We start from the raw sequence: 17,874 nt of genomic DNA, 5'->3' as shown, positions 1-17,874 counted from the left end.
TGCTCATTCGTAACAGTACCTACATAATATCATATTTTATACGTCGCGTTGCGTCTCGTTGTTGCGGCAGTGTTCGTCCGCTTACCACCGTGCACACGGTGTATACACGCTGCGTCGTCTGCACGCACGATACTGTTGTTGTCACGGTAGGACCGCCGTTGCCTCGCGAGATTATCGACGAGTCATATACCGAGCGTTTGTATTCGTGGGTGCATCAACGTACACGAGTTGTCCACCGGTGCTGCTGTCATTCACGCCGGGAGCTCGTCAACCATTTTCACGGGTCACAACACTCCACGTCGTTGCATTCCAGGGTCACGTAACGTTACCCATATAATTATTTTTCTATTTTACAATATTTCTGTGTTGTAGTGATTTATTTTAGTCATAAGCTCCCACCCCTAGCCACTTAATTGTTATAGTTGTAAGACGGTAGGAGAATAAAATTAATACCATTTACATCGTGTCATCAAATTCTCTTTTTTGTCTCCTTTTCTTCCGGTTCACATTTTTACAAATATCGGTGGAGCGGGAAACCGTAATCTCCTTACTTCGGACCTGCTGCCCAAACAAGTACACAATAATACCTTTTAATAAATCTCAATAATAATTCAATAATACGCCCTTTAATAAAACTTCAATAATAATTCAATAACCCTTTATAAATTCAATAACTTCAATAACATCAATAATAATCTTCAATATAATAACCTCAATAATAACCTCAATAATAACTTCAATATAATAATACCACCACCAGTGTTCATAGGTTGTTATGCTAAATGCTTTTACAAGGAGAACCGCATAGTATACGTATAGTAACCGCATAAGTAAAAGCGGTTTATAATACCTTCAGTTATACATTCTAATACATACCCATTACAACCCTATTAATGACATTTCTCAAGCCTTGCTCAAAATCAATAATTATCTGTACATTTTCATAAAAAATGTTCAATTTTAAATTGAATTGAGGTCATGCAGCACCTAATGGTACAACACTTCTTTTCCCACAAGTCCATCCACGTTGTTCTGATTAAAAAACAGGTGTTTCTTGAATAGGAAATATGTAACTGTGCTTTCTGAGGAGCTTGGACCTGTTAGCCGCTCCTGTATCTTTCCCAGTTCAACATGGCATTGGCAATCTTTTCATTGGCCACCAAACTCCGCTCGGAATTGCACAACACCTTGTTGTTTGCACGACATTGCAAATTATCCTACAAATTATAATAGATGTTATTGTAAACTAAATGTAATATAACAAATTTACACTCTACGACGCGCCATTGCACAACATTTTATTTTGAACATAATTTTGCAGGTTTTGGGGAATGATTAAAGAAGACTTTGGAATTTAAAAAACAGTTTGCAATGATTATTCAGAGTATAAATTACTTAGAAGTAACATTTACATTACTTATTTTAATAATTTTAAAGCTAGTGAAAATAATATATTACTTAGATAACCCATGGCTCCGGTTTATAATTGATTCCAATGTGCATCTTAAGTCTTGATGACTTACTTCTAGAACATTATATGTTTTACAAACAGGGTCACTCACAAATAACATATTTGCATAAACACCTAATAAAGAATTAATTACTTTTAATAACTAAATAAACACTAATATAATAATTAGGAAATAAAAAAAAAAAATATTACTCACCTGTTATCCATGTAACTTTTAATTGAAAAATATTTCAACTTCAAAATTGTTATCTTTAAATCATGCTATTTCAAAAATTTCCCAGCAAAAAAAAATCGAATTAATGTAATCCAGTGCCATAATTTAAAACTGGAACTGTCAAAAGGTATAGATAATAGTTTTAAAAAAATGAAATAACTTACAATTATAATTATAAATATCTTCTTAATAAGCAAAAAATTGTGTAATTTATAATTTAATATTATCAAAATGAATAATTAGTTAGTACCTATAAAATGTACTGTTTAATTGAATGCTTAACAATATATTATTTCATATACATTTTTAAATTTTTTCTTCAAAATGTAATACATTTTGAATTTTGTAAAAATATACAAAAATATGCAATAAACAAAAAAAAAAATTGTCATTAGCTTCAAACTATTAGAATTCATAAAAAATACGTAATTGCATAAAAATCTACGCTCTTGAGGAATCTATTTGACAAATTGTGATCTATTTGACACGGGGATCCAATAGACAATGGGGATTTATTGCACCATAGAGGATCTACAACAGTGCAGGTCTAGGCGTGTTCTCACAAATATTTTATATATAATATCATTAAGATTAGAGATAAGAAGACCAACCTTTGTATACAAAATATGGCCTGACAAAAGTCGCAAAGCTATTCTGCCACCAGGAGCGCGTCGTCCGATAGGAGGGCTACGTTTTACCCCATATTATACAATATACATAATTTACTATAAATGTACATTCTTTTCAATATTTTGGAATTTTAATGAAATATAAATTATGATTTAATATTCAAATCCAGGACATGTTAAAGTATACCTGAGTATATACCTGAGTAATTAAATTTCAAAGGTGTTAGCTATAAAAAAAGTTTAAAATTCAAATTTTCTTTGATGACGAGTCTAATGATAAATGAAACAATTTCATCCAAGTTACCTTTTTATAAATTAAATAAAAAATGAATTGCAATTTTTCAACAAATTAACAATAAAAAAAATGTTACCTCTTCTTTCATCTAAATTTATAATATTTTATTTCTCCTTTAAACATTTAAATGTACTTGGCTGAAAACCATAAACACCTTTAGTGTGGTTTAAGTAATTTCTTATAGTTTCTATAGAGGGAAGTGTCAGGATATTATGTATTCGTAAATGTTCATACATTTTTCTGCTTTTTATTCTTATATCCAATTAACTGTATAACGGTCATTAGAACTTTCTACTTTTGAAGCGTCAAAGCATGTTTTCACTGCTTCCTACTGAGTTTTTGGCAGTTCTTGGATTGTCTTCATTAGTATGTCCTCATTTGTGGAAGCACACAACTCTTTTATCTTAATTTTTCTCCTTAACTCACTAACCTATTGTTACATAGAATTAGTATATTTGATTAAAAATAAAATATTATATTTATTTTAATATTATATAGAATGATTAAAATTCAATTTTACCAACAAAAATGGATTGTTAAAATCAAATTTATAATTATTTAAGTAGGTATAATATACACTCTATTCAAAATGAGATTATTACTCGGCGGCCTAGTTGTGCGCATGGGCGTGGCTTTGTTCCGTGGCAGTGCCCAACGCGTCGCTATAGTGGGGACGGCTTCTGACCATATGTCTGACCGCCGCCCGACGAAAACTGGTCGCCGCGCAGTAATGATCTCATTTTGAACAGAGTACAGTAATGTACTTAATGTTGTATAATGAAAAGTTATTTTGATAATAACGTTAGAGTTAACAATTACAAATACTATACATCACATTGAGTAATTTATACATTATAATATACACCTTTTAATTTGTGTTTAAAAGCCCATATAAGACTATTTAAAGTATTGTTAACTAACCATATTTCTAAGTCTAGACACTTAACTGTTCAGCTGATTTCTGAGTACTTTTTATAATTTTATTATGAGGATTTGAAACTGTTTTTCTTATTTTATTAGGCATTTTTTCCGTGCTATGCAGCAGTCAAAACTACTCATGGGTTCACGTTGCCTTAGACGTTTTTCAACATAACCTTTGCATGTAATAGACCTTATAGAAACATAAATATAGGTATGAAACGTTATTAACGTTAATAACATTTCGCGGGTTCTAAAAGGTTCTGTGTAAATTTGAAATTGTTCAGAAAAGCCAATGTATTTAAATATTTTTCAGCTTATAATTATTTGATTTGGACATATAAATTATCAAACATTTTAAATTAAATTAGAATTTATATTATCTCATTAGTTAATTTAAAAGGAATTTGGTTATCAAATAATATTGATAAAACCAAACTTGGAACCAAAAAGTTCTAGAGGGAGGACCTTTTAGCCCAAAAATTAATAATCAAATATGAGATAGAACCTTTTTGCAAGCAATATAAATAAAAGTATTGTACCACATAGAACTTCTTCAATATAGGTACCATACAAAATAATGTATACTGATCCCAAACTTATTTTATTTATTTTATTTAAGAACACAGTCAAATTAATGTGTCGTAATATTATAAAAATGATATTATTATTATTATAAACATTATTTACAATATTATAATTATTTAATATATAAACTTAATATGATAACAAAATGCGGGCAAACGTCAACAATGGAATATCCCAAATAGTTTTTAACTTAAATAGAACCCTTTTGTTCTAATATTAAATAAATTAAGAACAGTTCTATCTATGTTTCGCAAGAGTGTTATTTTGAAGATAGATAGAACTTTTTTGCACTGAATAACTTCTTTGATTCTTAACATATTGAATTCATTACTAGCTAGAAAAAAGCGCAGTAAAATGCATAGCCTATATAACGAAAAAAGTGAATTTTATAAAATATTTACGTAGAACCTTTTGGATCCAAGCCCGCGAATTATTTAAAACCCTTGTCATTGTATACATTGTCCATTAATAAATTTAATATTTTGATGAATAATAAATAGTCATATATAAATCATCCATGTGCTTAATAGCTAATTATCATTATATATATATTTTGTTTTATTATTGAAACCAATTTTAATCGAAATCCTTCTACTCCTGTATACATGTTTTGGATCTGATTCAGATCATAAAGTAATTGTAAGGAATAATAAATCAAGTATAATTTGAAAAACGTACATAATCCCTATTGTACTACATGCTATAATTGAAATGAAGCCCTCCTATCGAACGACGCGGTCCTGGTGACAGAATAACTGTGTACTTTTTGTCGGGTCACTTTATAAACGGGAGGCTATAGGAGTTTAGTCTCCTTATCTCTAATCTTCTGTCTTCATGCATAATATATTATTATTCTGGAAACTCAAAATATTATATTATGTGGAATAGAGCTACAGTCGGCACTCGGGTTACTTACGATTTCTGATGTGGTAAGAGCCAGTAAGACAAAGTCGATAGATGTGGATCACATGGCACAAACTTTGAACTATGAAAACAAAACGATTGGTGTTATTGGAGCATACCGAAGCGGCCAAAGTTATTGATAACGGAACAATGGCAATAGGGGCGAGGTATTGTTATTGGGTAGGTACACGTTTGATTTTAAAGACCTGTAAACATATTAATTAACAATATATTTATATTTTAGTGCTTATTTTTATTCTTGTACTCACTCAGATTCCTCAAATCTAATCATTTAAAACTACGTTCTGCTTTCCAATATGTGGTTTATATAATTTTTATAATGTTGTACGATCGTCTTTTTTACTGACAGTATGTTTAACCAACTAAAGAACAAAACAAGAACAAATGATTTATAGGCCTAAAAAAATTTTAAGCAAGTATGTAGGTATTTAGGTATATTGATATATCTATGTGATTTTTTTTTTTATTATTTACTTATTCTACAAGAATAGTTGATAGGAAATATTACATAAGACCGTAAAATGCAAATTTAGCCCCCCGTAAATTATTAACAAGGCACTCTTAATAACAATTATTTTTGAAATTTGTGTTTTAATTTTCAAAAAAATAGTAGGTACCTAGGAAAAGATTGATTTGTAGACACCTTTCATGGGGACTAAAAATACTCCCTCGGTGCCGTTCCATAGGATTCGTTGAGAAAATCTGTGAGCTGAAATTGCATTTTAAGAGCTAACATAATATTTCTAAGCCCCCTATTTGTGTGGGTAGGTAGCTACTGTTACACAACTAGACCTTCATAATATTAGATTAGCCAGGTACCAATTAATGTACTGTAGTATAAATGATAGATCCAAGACGACCAGATAGTCACAGATGTCCATATTATACAGAGTTTAATATAGACATAATATGTGACGAAAGTACGAATTGCGTACGTCTTCAGGTCACGATCTCTCGCAATTATTGTATACAATATTGTACGGCCCGGGTACGGACAATAATTGGCCGTGATGCCCGGTCACCAGAATACTTTGCACGCACTGTACACACCGACCGACCTGTGTTGCATGCGTATATAGGCGTTAGCAATTTGATAGAAGTGGACGGGTTCACATAGCAAGACTATCGAATGCTAGTACGTGTGTGTGTGTGTGTGTGTGTGTGTGTGTGCTTAACAATAATGAAAGAAAGGTAATATAAAAGATAGCAACTAAAATATACCTAATAGTAATTAAATTGCTGTATTACAGTTTAGATGACAATAGATATAAAATAATAATGCACAGCAACACGACAATATGTATAATAACGATGAAGCACGGCCGGCACACGAAATAATAATTCGGTTTTCATTAATAACGCATGTGGCGATTTGCGCCTTGCACATAATACAATGTAGGTATGGACATTCACGCCTCAGACTAATAATACTTTTGCGGCGATTCGCGCCCTTGACAATATTATAATATGAAAACCGCGACCGGCACACGAAAATAATAATTTTGCGGTTTGTTGACACCGGTGCGCGAACTGGCGTCGGCGTCCGTGTTACATAATTGTTAGGTAATCTCGAGGGTAATCTACATATTTTATTACATTCGTATAATATATTACATGATTAATTCACGGACGACACGATTAACATGGAAAAATAAAATATACGTACAATAATGGGTTGTGTGTGAGCCGGTCGGTGGTGGAGTGGTAGGTAGGCAAGTATATTTTACCAATATTATTCGTTGGCTTGGACCACGGATTTCTATAATGCACAGTGTAGTATTATAGAAGTCTGTGGCTCAAATATATTATTATTATTTTGAAAACGTAATAAATATTATACCTACTAGGATGTGCAGTAGAGATGCAATCGGACACTCGGGTCGCTTACGATTTCCGGTACGACAAAGTCGACGGATGTGGATGATCGCACCATATTATATTATAATATTTCCTTCGTCTACGGATAGCACGGCACGAACGACGGAGACGAAATCACGAAACGGTCGGTGTTTCGGTGTTATCGGCGCGCACCGGGAGCGGCCAACATTAAATTGATAACGACGGCAGCCGAGGCACGGAGGCTACGGAGGCTACGGATAGCTGCTATCGAGACGCCCCCGCGTGTGTCGCTGACGGGCCACCGGCCACCGCCACTGAATTCCGAATTGGCGTGAACTGTGGTGGCGGCGGCGGAGGGCACGACAAGCACGAGGACTGATAAGCGGGAATGGCCCGAGGTGGGTAGGCATGAATCGTGGTGAGCACTGAGCACTGAGCAGTAAGCACTGGTGCACTACGCACGTTGACGCGCAGTACACACTACGCACCACGCACGTAAAACGTTGACGCAGCGATGCGCGGGCAGTGTTCACACATCGAGCCGGCGGGCGGCGCCGGGTGGCGGATTCGATGTTGCTGACGGCGCGCGTCCATCCGCCGCGCACCAGGCCGATGCGGGGCATAAAATATTATTATGATGGAATAAAAATTACGTCCCTATTGCAGGACGCATTGCATATAATCAATTATCATTAATTATATTCGTAACTAACAAATTGTTAATATTGTAATCGTTCTATTTTATTGACATGTCTTATGGCTGGGGTCATTCTGTTAATTTGTGTGACTCCGAGAATGTTACCATGACATCATTAGCGTTTGATGTAATGCGTGTGCGTCGACCGGTGGGCATCGGTTCCCGGAAATAAGCGATTATACAAACGTTATTGGAATCGCGGTGGCGTGTGATCTATCAGTAACATAGGTATAGCCCGCTGTATAATAAATGTGTTGACGATAAAAATAACTCATTATAAATTATATAAAATATAACTAAATATTGGTTAATAGTTTGTTCAACGATGTCAGTCAGGGACTAAAATTGCGTGTAGTACGACACACTTTGTGTAGTACGAAATGTTAAGTGTGGAATACAAAATTAAAAAGTGTGTAATGGCCTGTAATAAATATAGTAACTTTTATTACAGTTTTTTCTTCAAAAAATGAAAAATTATCATTGGGTAATAGATATAAGAATTTAATGTATACCATCTTTATGTTATCAATAATTTGATTATTTATTTATTTTAAGTTAAATATAATATAGTGTGTAGTAAGAAAAAAAATTATATTTTAGGCTCTGATGTCAGTAGGTATACTCGTATTATCGGTATTTGTAATTTTAGTAAGCTTGTGATTCCTCATAAATATAATATATTATTATAATTTAATTATATTTAACATTATAATATATTTCTATATAATATAATATATATAAACGTTACTATTCAAATGATCAGATCGATTATACGACAAATAAAATTGGATAGGTACACAATTATTTATTTTAATTCGAATTTTTTTATATTTTATATTTTGATTTTTTTTTTTTAATTTTTACAAACCGAATCGCAAATTTTATCAAATATCATATTACAAGTTCTGACACACGATTATTTGTATATCTACCTTTAAGTATAATTTATAAACTTTATTTTTTACACGTATTAAAAAAGTTACCTACAGTTTAATCCTCGTCTCCTCGTATCTAATACCAAATTGACATCGACATCCGCATGTCAACTATATTCAGTAGAAAAAAGACATATTATACATGTACCGATGTATCTGCGTGTAGTGTAGATACTCTTAGTTTTTTTTCGCTGTTCATCTATTAATTTGATTATTACTTTCATTTTATTTTAATTATATCCATCCATATTTTATTCTATTATACAAACTATGTACAAGAGTATTGGACGGTAGGTAAACCGTGTCGTAAGGCAACTCACAAAGTGAGCAGTCCACTATACCTATAACCTATTTATATATTTATATTAGTAAAGTTCCTTATACATAAACGTTTTCGTGTTCTGTTCGTTCTCGGCATAGACGTCCATGACAGTTCAAGGGCTCTCGAGTACCCGCTCATCGCACGACTGCGAACCGTCTAGCGCCGTGGTCCCCGGGCGGATAGGGCTATTTTTTGTTACCGGGAAACGAATTAGAGGGCCCCGAAAATTGTTTATCAACTCGCTTCGATCGCGGTGCATTTATAAAATAGATGTATATTCTTATTCTCATGCCATCATTTAGGGCCGTTATTACAATGTCCTTCTAAGGTGTGCGCTAACGTAGCGGACACATTTAGCGGCTGCTTTTTAATGTACGCATTGGCGCAAATAGGAGGAGGCTAGGGCAAATGTTGGTAAAGACCCCCCCCCCAGTTCTATGTTTTCAGTGAATCTAGTATTCTAGTTGGACAATAGTACTTTAGACAGGGTAAAATTGAAAATTGTCAGTTGTTTTATGGGACTATTAATTATTATAAACATCTTCCATAAGCATTTAAAAAATAACATCTCAGAAATAACCCATAAATACATTAATGCGATATCATATTTAAACATTCATATCATTGATAATTTGTAACATCTATTTTAAGTTTTATATCTCAACCACCTTATAACATACTTTTAGTTCATAATATAATAAACATACACAGCGGCGTAGATACGATTTTTTTCCGAGGGGGTGGGGGGGGGGGTTTAAACTAAACGTCATTTTTATTTTTTTACAAATTGGTATTAGTTATAAATAGTTGCAATAGTTTTATATTAGACTGTTATAATAATTCATAAAATAAAATCCACTCGACGCTTGACTTTATTATATTAGGCGTAATGTATTTTATGCGTAATTGTATAAAAATAATGCAGTATTGTTTAATGTGCTTACCTTTACAACAAATTTATCCATAGTCAAATCTTAAATGATAGTTGATACGCGTATAGTGTAAGTTGCATACTGTATACTGTACAGGGGCGGACTGGCTATTTTTGGCCTGGGGTGCAAAATTAATTAGGGGCCCGTAATTTTTTTTCAAACCTACCTAAATTAGGAAAGAGCCCTTAGTTTTATAAGTAAATATAAAAAAAAAATTAAGAATAACATGTTGTTTATTTGTAGAGATGTTGAAATATGTTATTTTATTTTTATTTTGTATAATACCGTATTATACCAGTATTATACCGTATACCGACTGTGGTAATCGGGGGCCCGGATCATAAATACAAACGGGGGCCCGGGGTGCTACTTGGTGTATAGCACCCTGGGCCAGTCCGCCCCTGATACTGTAACTAACTGTACGATCACTGTGTAACGATACTAAACTTTCAATCAAATGAAATATTATGACGGTCGACAGATCGTAATATCGTATTATCGTATCGACCGGCGTGCTGGTGTCGTTGCGTGTTGGACGTCGTTATCGCTGTTTTTGTCGATTTTATAATTGGTTATTATTTCAGTAATAGTTATCGAGGCCTAGCTATGATAAAATTGTTATCGACGATAATTTTGTCGACTTGCCGTGCTATAAAATGTATTATTCGTACTGTCGGCAGTTTGCCGAAAGTCTTATCGCAACAAATTTTCCCAAAACAAAATACCAATATGAAAAAGATTTTTGTTTGGGAGGGGGTGGAAACCCCTTACAACCCCCCCCCCCCACCCGTAACTACGCCACTGAACATACATGTGTTATGTTCACTTAACAGCCATAGTTTCATTGCAGTGAACGTTTCAAATAGGTATTCTATTTTTTTTTTACTCTTCTACAATATTTTTTTACAAGAAAATGAATTTTACAGGTAAAATAATAGGTAAACAAATAAAACAGAATATAATATATTAAATGACAAATATATTTAATATTTAAAAAAATAGTTAATCAAACAGTAAGATCCTTAATAATATCCTTACTTAACATTTAACATTATATAGCTAAGGATTGACAACTTACAACAAGGTTCACGTAAGTAGGTTATTCTGTAACCAAAAAATCTCAAAAATATATTAAAACACAGCTTTTTGATTGTTATTTATGTTCAAATTCGGATGAAATTACATATTAAATAACCAAGAATAACGTTTTTAGTTATTTTGTTGTAATTTTATTTTTATAATATTAATTCAACTTACCGGCTACCGTATTAATACAAAGTAATACCTAACAATATAAAATATTCACACTGACAAACCGTCACCGCTCAGAATCGTGTTTCCTTTACAAAGATATTATATCATTGAATTCAAATTTAATACAATCCATTATACCCACTTGTAACCTACTGTACCTACCCACCTTTTTTATATTTATAATTATAAACGTCCCTACATACATAATTTTATATAATAATTTGAATTTTTTTTAATAAATAATGCATTTTTTGAAAGGTCATTTATATCCGAGCTTTATTTATTAGCAGGGCTCGGAACTTTATGCGCTAAAAAACCATGAAATACGTGCATACGTATGCACTAAAAAAAACCAAAATATGCCGTATAATATGCATTTATTATTTTATATAAGATGTATTTAAAAGCATAATTAATAATTATAGAAACAAACATTTTTTTTTATTTTATTTGTATTTTTCTTTTGATAATGAAGCTGTTCTATACTGGATCTATTCCCAGAGTCCTAAATTAAAAAAAAATAGAATTTATCAAATACAGCGATTATTAAATCATGTTAGGTATTCATTGTTATATTTACCTGAATTACACTGAATGATAAGATGCTTTTTTATGTTTTCAAGTTTAAATGATCGGCTGTTGTGGCTCAGAAGGTTTTTGTAAACAGTAAAATGATCTTTCGAGATCCACTGACGTAATTGGTGCATACTTGTAGAAAACAAGGTCATTTGTCGTCAGATCAGAATACAAGAAATAAATAAGTAATTGATTGAACTAGACTCTAGACTCTATTTAAAATAAATTGTACGTTTCATATTAATATCAAATGTTTTGTATTCTCGAGAATAACGCAATTATAACAACGATTGGATTGACATTTTGATGAATGCATGCATATTTTTAAATCTGAACTAATAACCTCAGAATTAATATTGAAGTTTGTGTAATTAGATTTATCTGGGAATTATATTATAATATTATCTTCACAATGTATAGACATAAACCACACTTAATAGTCGTGAGACGTGATCTTTTATCGAGCCTTTTATTTACAATGTACAAAATATGATCTAAGTATTAAAAAATAAAAGAGTCCAGAGCTCCTTCACATCACTCAGTTATATTATACGCACACATATATACGACTTTAGTACACTTTATAATTTCTGAAAATACACTATTATTTCATTCACTGTTGAAATTGATTTCAACTTTATTTCAAACCGTTAACTTTTGGATCGCTGACAGTCTGAATGCAACAATATTTTAAAACTCTTGTAAAAAATGGTTTTACTCACAAAATAACGCCAGGAATGTTTTTCATAACTACATATTATAGAATATACAATTAATATGAAATAATTGGGAATAATAAATAAAAAAAAAAATGCTATATCTTTCTTTATTTCTAAGTGTGTATTGTGTAATCTATATATTATTTTTAATCATCTAGGTAACCGATTACGTTTAAAAGAAGAAAAAATGTTTTTCATAATTTCATTGAAATATTTCAATAAGAGTGAAATTTAGAACCCTAGACTCATACTAAACACAATTTAAACGACTGAACATAGGCGCAAATAGAGTTTGGGATTTGGGGGGGGGGGGGCTAAAGCCTTACTTTGATAATGTTGAATAAGCTTAAAACAAAACGTAGGACGTTTTTGGGAGGGCTTAGCCCCTAAAGCTCCCCCCTATTTGCGGCTATGGGACTGAATAAGGCTATGACTGTTTTTCATTTTTAGTTTTTACTAGCTGCAGGTAAGGTAAAGGCCACTTATCATCAAGTCGCGCCACTGAATATCCCAGTAAACATAGCACGAATAATATAGGTGTATACTAAGGATAATGTTGGTGTATATATATACGTAATTAATATTCGTATAATATACGTTAATACTACGTGTTATTATTGGTTGGTCGAACTTACATCGATTTACGTGTAAGGATATACGATTATATTAGGTTTAAAATACGTTGATGCATATTCGTATATTTTCCGTGGTAAGACTACGTTTAATTAACGTCGACCATACGTGTATTATCGGTTGGTCGAACTTACATCGATTTACGTGTAAGGATATACGGAATATATTAGGTTTAAAATACGTTGATACATATTCGTTTACCTACGTGGTGTATCTAGTTTATTTAACGTCACAGTACGTTTATATTTGGTGTCGAAGAAACATGTATATAGGGCGAAAAATATTCGTTTAGTTTACCCACAGTGGGCAGTGGCGTATTTAGGAATTTGCAGTGTTTGGCGAGTTCCTTATAAAAAGGAATTCGTTCCGTCCCTCGTTCTTTTTTTAAAAAAAGGAATTCGTTCTGTTCCTTGTTCCTTAAAAAAAAAAAGAATTCGTTCCTTTGTCGTTCCTTTGGAAAATGAACGAGTTCCTTTTTTAGTTCCAAATAAAATAAAAATTCTTATATCAATGTTTTTTTTCGTATTATGCATACTTCTTTAATTTTTATTTATAATATATAAATACAAGTAGGTACATATTTTATATGTTTACGCAATATATTATTATATATTTTGAGATTATCTTCAAAATTAAATTTTTGGCTAACGTATAACTATTGTCTTAACGTCGATGCTCTATAACAATCACTAACTAGGAATATAAATTATACACAGTAAAAAAATATACCTTAATTTCGATTTTTACATACTTATCTGTGTAAATTATTGGAACTAGAAAGGAACGAACAATTTTGTTATTTTTTGTACATCTGGTAATTACTCATAGAACAATATAGAAGCGAAACTACGAAACTCGATCAGATGATTCGGTTAAATTTACGTTTACCTATGATCTGAATTCTGAAACATGATGTCAGATCACGATTTAATAGTGTGTCAGATCCTTGTTTACCCGTAATCAGACAACGTTTACTTCCTCGTAGGCGGGTAAGCTACGCGGGGTCCGTCGGTTTACCCACCGGGTGAAAGTACAGCTAGTCCGGCGACACCGCTGTCGGCGTAGAATATTCTAGAAGCAACCACCTCCCCCGCTCACGCCTCACAGAATCTTCGTTCGACGGTCTATCGCCTATGCTGAAGTACAAGCCGTTAAAGCCGTTAAGTATATAGCAGCCATAGCCGTTAAGTTTTATAACATATTATTAGTTATAACTGTATTGTATTGATTTGACTTTTGGCCGTTGGCGTGACGAAGCATTTCGTCCATACTCCATCGTATTCGTTTACAAATTATAAGAGACGCTGTTTGTTTTTTGTTTAATCTGCCCAAGTTGCCAGTGCCATTGGAAATTCACAGCAGACTATACTACACTTTACTATACAGTTGTGAGTACCTATATATGTATTGTACCTATATTAATTATTGTTTGAATATATTATAGTTATGTATCTATAAATATTCTAAATACTTATTTATATAGAATTAAAATTTTTTAAATTTTGGTAAAGCAGATAACAATATGGTTATTAAGTAATAGAACTATAGATTTTTGAAGTGCAGTACGATAACAATTTTTACATTACACTAACAATTTAACCGCTATGTAAAATAAATATATACAATCATGATATTAATATCATAAAATGTACATAACATTTTATGCATATTATTCGATATTACTGCAGTAATTTGTGGTATTATATATTTGTTATCTATTATTTATTACAATAATTATTATTAATTTAAATTAAGTTAAACTTTCTTTCACAAAATATCTCAATGACAGCATATGCAATATAATATATTGCCTCTATAATCTCTATGTCCCACTATTAAATAATTAATATTCAAAATTTAAAGAAGAAGATAAGGGAATACTATACATTTCCTATTAATTCATTAGATATAATTATATAGGTACCTATATAGCTTGAAATAATATATGTATTAGGTAGGTATATTATAATAGCTATCACAATAAAAAAATTGTTAATGCTATTAAGTATATATAACTACATACTAAATTATTAACACTCTATTTCAGACTATATAGGTATGTAAAGTGTTTTATAATAGGTTTAGTTATTATAATAATAGGAACTTATTTAAAATGTCCATTAGGTACTCATATTAATACCTATATTATATGATTTATTTGTTATTAGAAAATGCCAAAATATGCATATAAACCAAGTTCTAGTTAACCGCGGAAATGTCTCCTATAATGTACATTCTCTTATTCATTTGTCACAAGATGCCAAAAAATATGGGGTTTTAGATAACTTTTCTTCTTTCCCATATGAAAATTATCTTCAACATATAAAAAAAATAGTACAGCCAGGTCGATTTCCTTTAACCCAACTTTATAATCGTATCACTGAAGAACGTGCATGTGAATCTTCTATTTTTAAATCATTAGTTAATTATCCCATTTTAGATGGTTATCATTTTAATGGTCCTTTACCTGAAGATATTTCTTGTGATTCAGTTAGTCAGTATTCAATTTTGTTTATGAAAACATTTACTATACGAATAGAAAATATAAAACGTAGGTCTAACAAACGAGATGATTGTATTATTATGGCCTCAAATAAAGTGGGCCTAGTTAAAAACGTCATAAATAGAAATGGTGACATATTTATAGTTTGTTCTATATTTGAGAAAGTTGTCCCAATTTATAATTTACCATGTTCGTCTATGTTTGTTGGAATGTATGAATGTAGCAAATTATCGTCTACTTTAAAATTACCTATATCATGTGAATAGTATTAAATTTAAAGCCTGTTATTTTCCAACTACTAATATAATTCCACATTCAACTTTCAATGTATGTACATTATTACATACGAATTGTTAATCAGGTATATTTAGTTAAGAATAGAAATAATATTAACATAATTGTGTGGTTATAATGAATTAATTTTTTTAGTAGTTAATTATGAAGAATGCCAATTCGTACTTTATCATTGTTTCCCCGGGTAACAATGAAAACATCCAAACAATCGTACCAAAGGCATGGATTATAAATAAGGAGTCAGGAATCCCTGTAGTTGGAAAAATGTACGAATGGTATTGGCCAACTGAACATGGAACTAAAAAAGCTGAACAAAATGTTAAAGTCGATTTTAATTGGGATAAAAAAATTGGACAGGTTCAAGATATAACCGGTAAAATAATTTTATTATTTTTATGATAGTTTTATACATTATTTTTTGATGATGAATTATTTGTACAAAAATCATATATTTTTAGTGTACCTATGTTTATTTTCTCTCAAATTTTTTAGATTCCTATTTAGAAGCAAATTTTATTGTAATCGAAATTAAAATCAATCAAAGTAAATTTGCCATAGTTGAATTTTTAAATGAACAAACTATTGAAGTGGTACCTTGTAGTTGGATTAAAGTTGATCATATATATCAAAGGGTTTTATTTGTTGTTGGCCTGGAGGCAAAAACGTATCTAAATTTGCTTTATCACAAAAAAAACCTTTAAATTCGTGGGAAGAACACGACTGTCTGCCACGTAAATTTTTCGGTTAGTAATATTATACAATTATTCTAATGTTTAATTTGATAAACTATTTTATTTTACTATTGAAAGAAACTCATGCATTGGCGAAGAAAAAATTATTAAATTTCTGTTACACTAGTTCAACAGAAATAGAAGAGACAGAAAACCGTAGAGAACATATAAAGAGGAAACGTTTTAACTCATATAGCAGTGATGAAGATCTTAATAATGACTCTAAAAAAGAAAAACTGAATATCCATTTAAGTAAATTTTTTTTTATTGTGTTACAAATATTACCTATAGTTAAAGGTTGGCGTATTACATTTTTAGGTAAAAAGAAAACACAAAACAAAAAAGTAACTATTGATTCAAATTATAGTGATGAAAGTTACTCAATATTCAACACCAAATTTAAAAATGTAGATACAGTTCCACAACCAACAGGTATTCTGAAAATAATTACCGTAAAATAATATAATCTTATAATTAACTATTAATTTTTATGTTTTTAGATTCATTTGATTTATTCAATTGTGATGAATCTGCTAATGAGTTGGAATTTTTATTAGATTCATCATCTCAAATCACTGTCTTACCAAATGTGGAAAAATTAGTTGAAGATAGTCAGTCATTAGTAGAAGATTATAGTCAGCCATTAACTATCAATGGTAATAATCTATATTATCATCATTAATCAATTAAATATGTTCACCAACTGTATTTTTACTACTTACTATTTATAGATGATCATGTACCAGACACTACTCAAATGTTGATGAATATTGGTCATGTCTTAAAAAATGGTATACATCACAGTTTAAATTATATTTATTTTAAATACAATTTGTTTTATTAAGCTCTTTTATTAGTTGCAGGACAGATAAATGTATTAAAAAAAGACAATGAAACATTAAAAGTAGACCTTGCCAAAAACCAAGAATATCTTGTTGATTTAATCAGAATGGTAAATAACAAAGGATTTAATAATGAGGATAAAAGCTATTTTGTTATATCTAATTTAAAAATACCAGTAAAAAATGTTGAAGAATTAAAGGCACTGGAATCAAATGATGAACAAAAAATAAATAAAATGAGTGCCTTTGTACTCACGAATGATGTGTAAACATCTTAGCTGTAGTACGACTTTGATTGGGGAATATAATGTCATGGTCTGAGTGGGAATTTGTATAATAAGGTAACAATAATCATACAAGATCGTGGTCTCTTAATTTATATTTCTTCAATATCTTTTATACATGTAATTATTGGTTTATGGTAGCTGAAATAAGATATATAAATTTCTGATTGTATAGCTTTTAAAAATCGCGAGAACTAGCGTAGAAACTAGATCGTCTAGTGTAGTTTTGTAGTTGGTACTCGGAATATTTCGAGCGTTATTCATCTTTAAATTT

General features: G+C 31.1%; 1 long non-coding RNA gene across 1 annotated transcript; it reads right to left on the bottom strand.

Moving 5' to 3' along the window:
• Window positions 1-755: 755 nt before the first annotated feature.
• Window positions 756-5,401, bottom strand: LOC107884178. The gene is made up of 5 exons (XR_003838674.1): window positions 5,288-5,401; window positions 5,032-5,224; window positions 1,668-1,802; window positions 1,459-1,585; window positions 756-1,217 (listed from the first exon to the last, which is right to left on the bottom strand). It is a non-coding gene; the product is annotated as an uncharacterized LOC107884178 (long non-coding RNA).
• Window positions 5,402-17,874: the final 12,473 nt, after the last annotated feature.

The sequence above is a fragment of the Acyrthosiphon pisum genome, chromosome X (genome assembly GCF_005508785.2).
Source record: "Acyrthosiphon pisum isolate AL4f chromosome X, pea_aphid_22Mar2018_4r6ur, whole genome shotgun sequence".
In the NCBI taxonomy this organism is placed as follows: Eukaryota; Metazoa; Arthropoda; class Insecta; order Hemiptera; family Aphididae; genus Acyrthosiphon; species Acyrthosiphon pisum.
The sequence above is the reverse complement of the archived record's forward strand: the minus strand, read 5'-3'. Positions and strand labels throughout refer to the sequence as shown.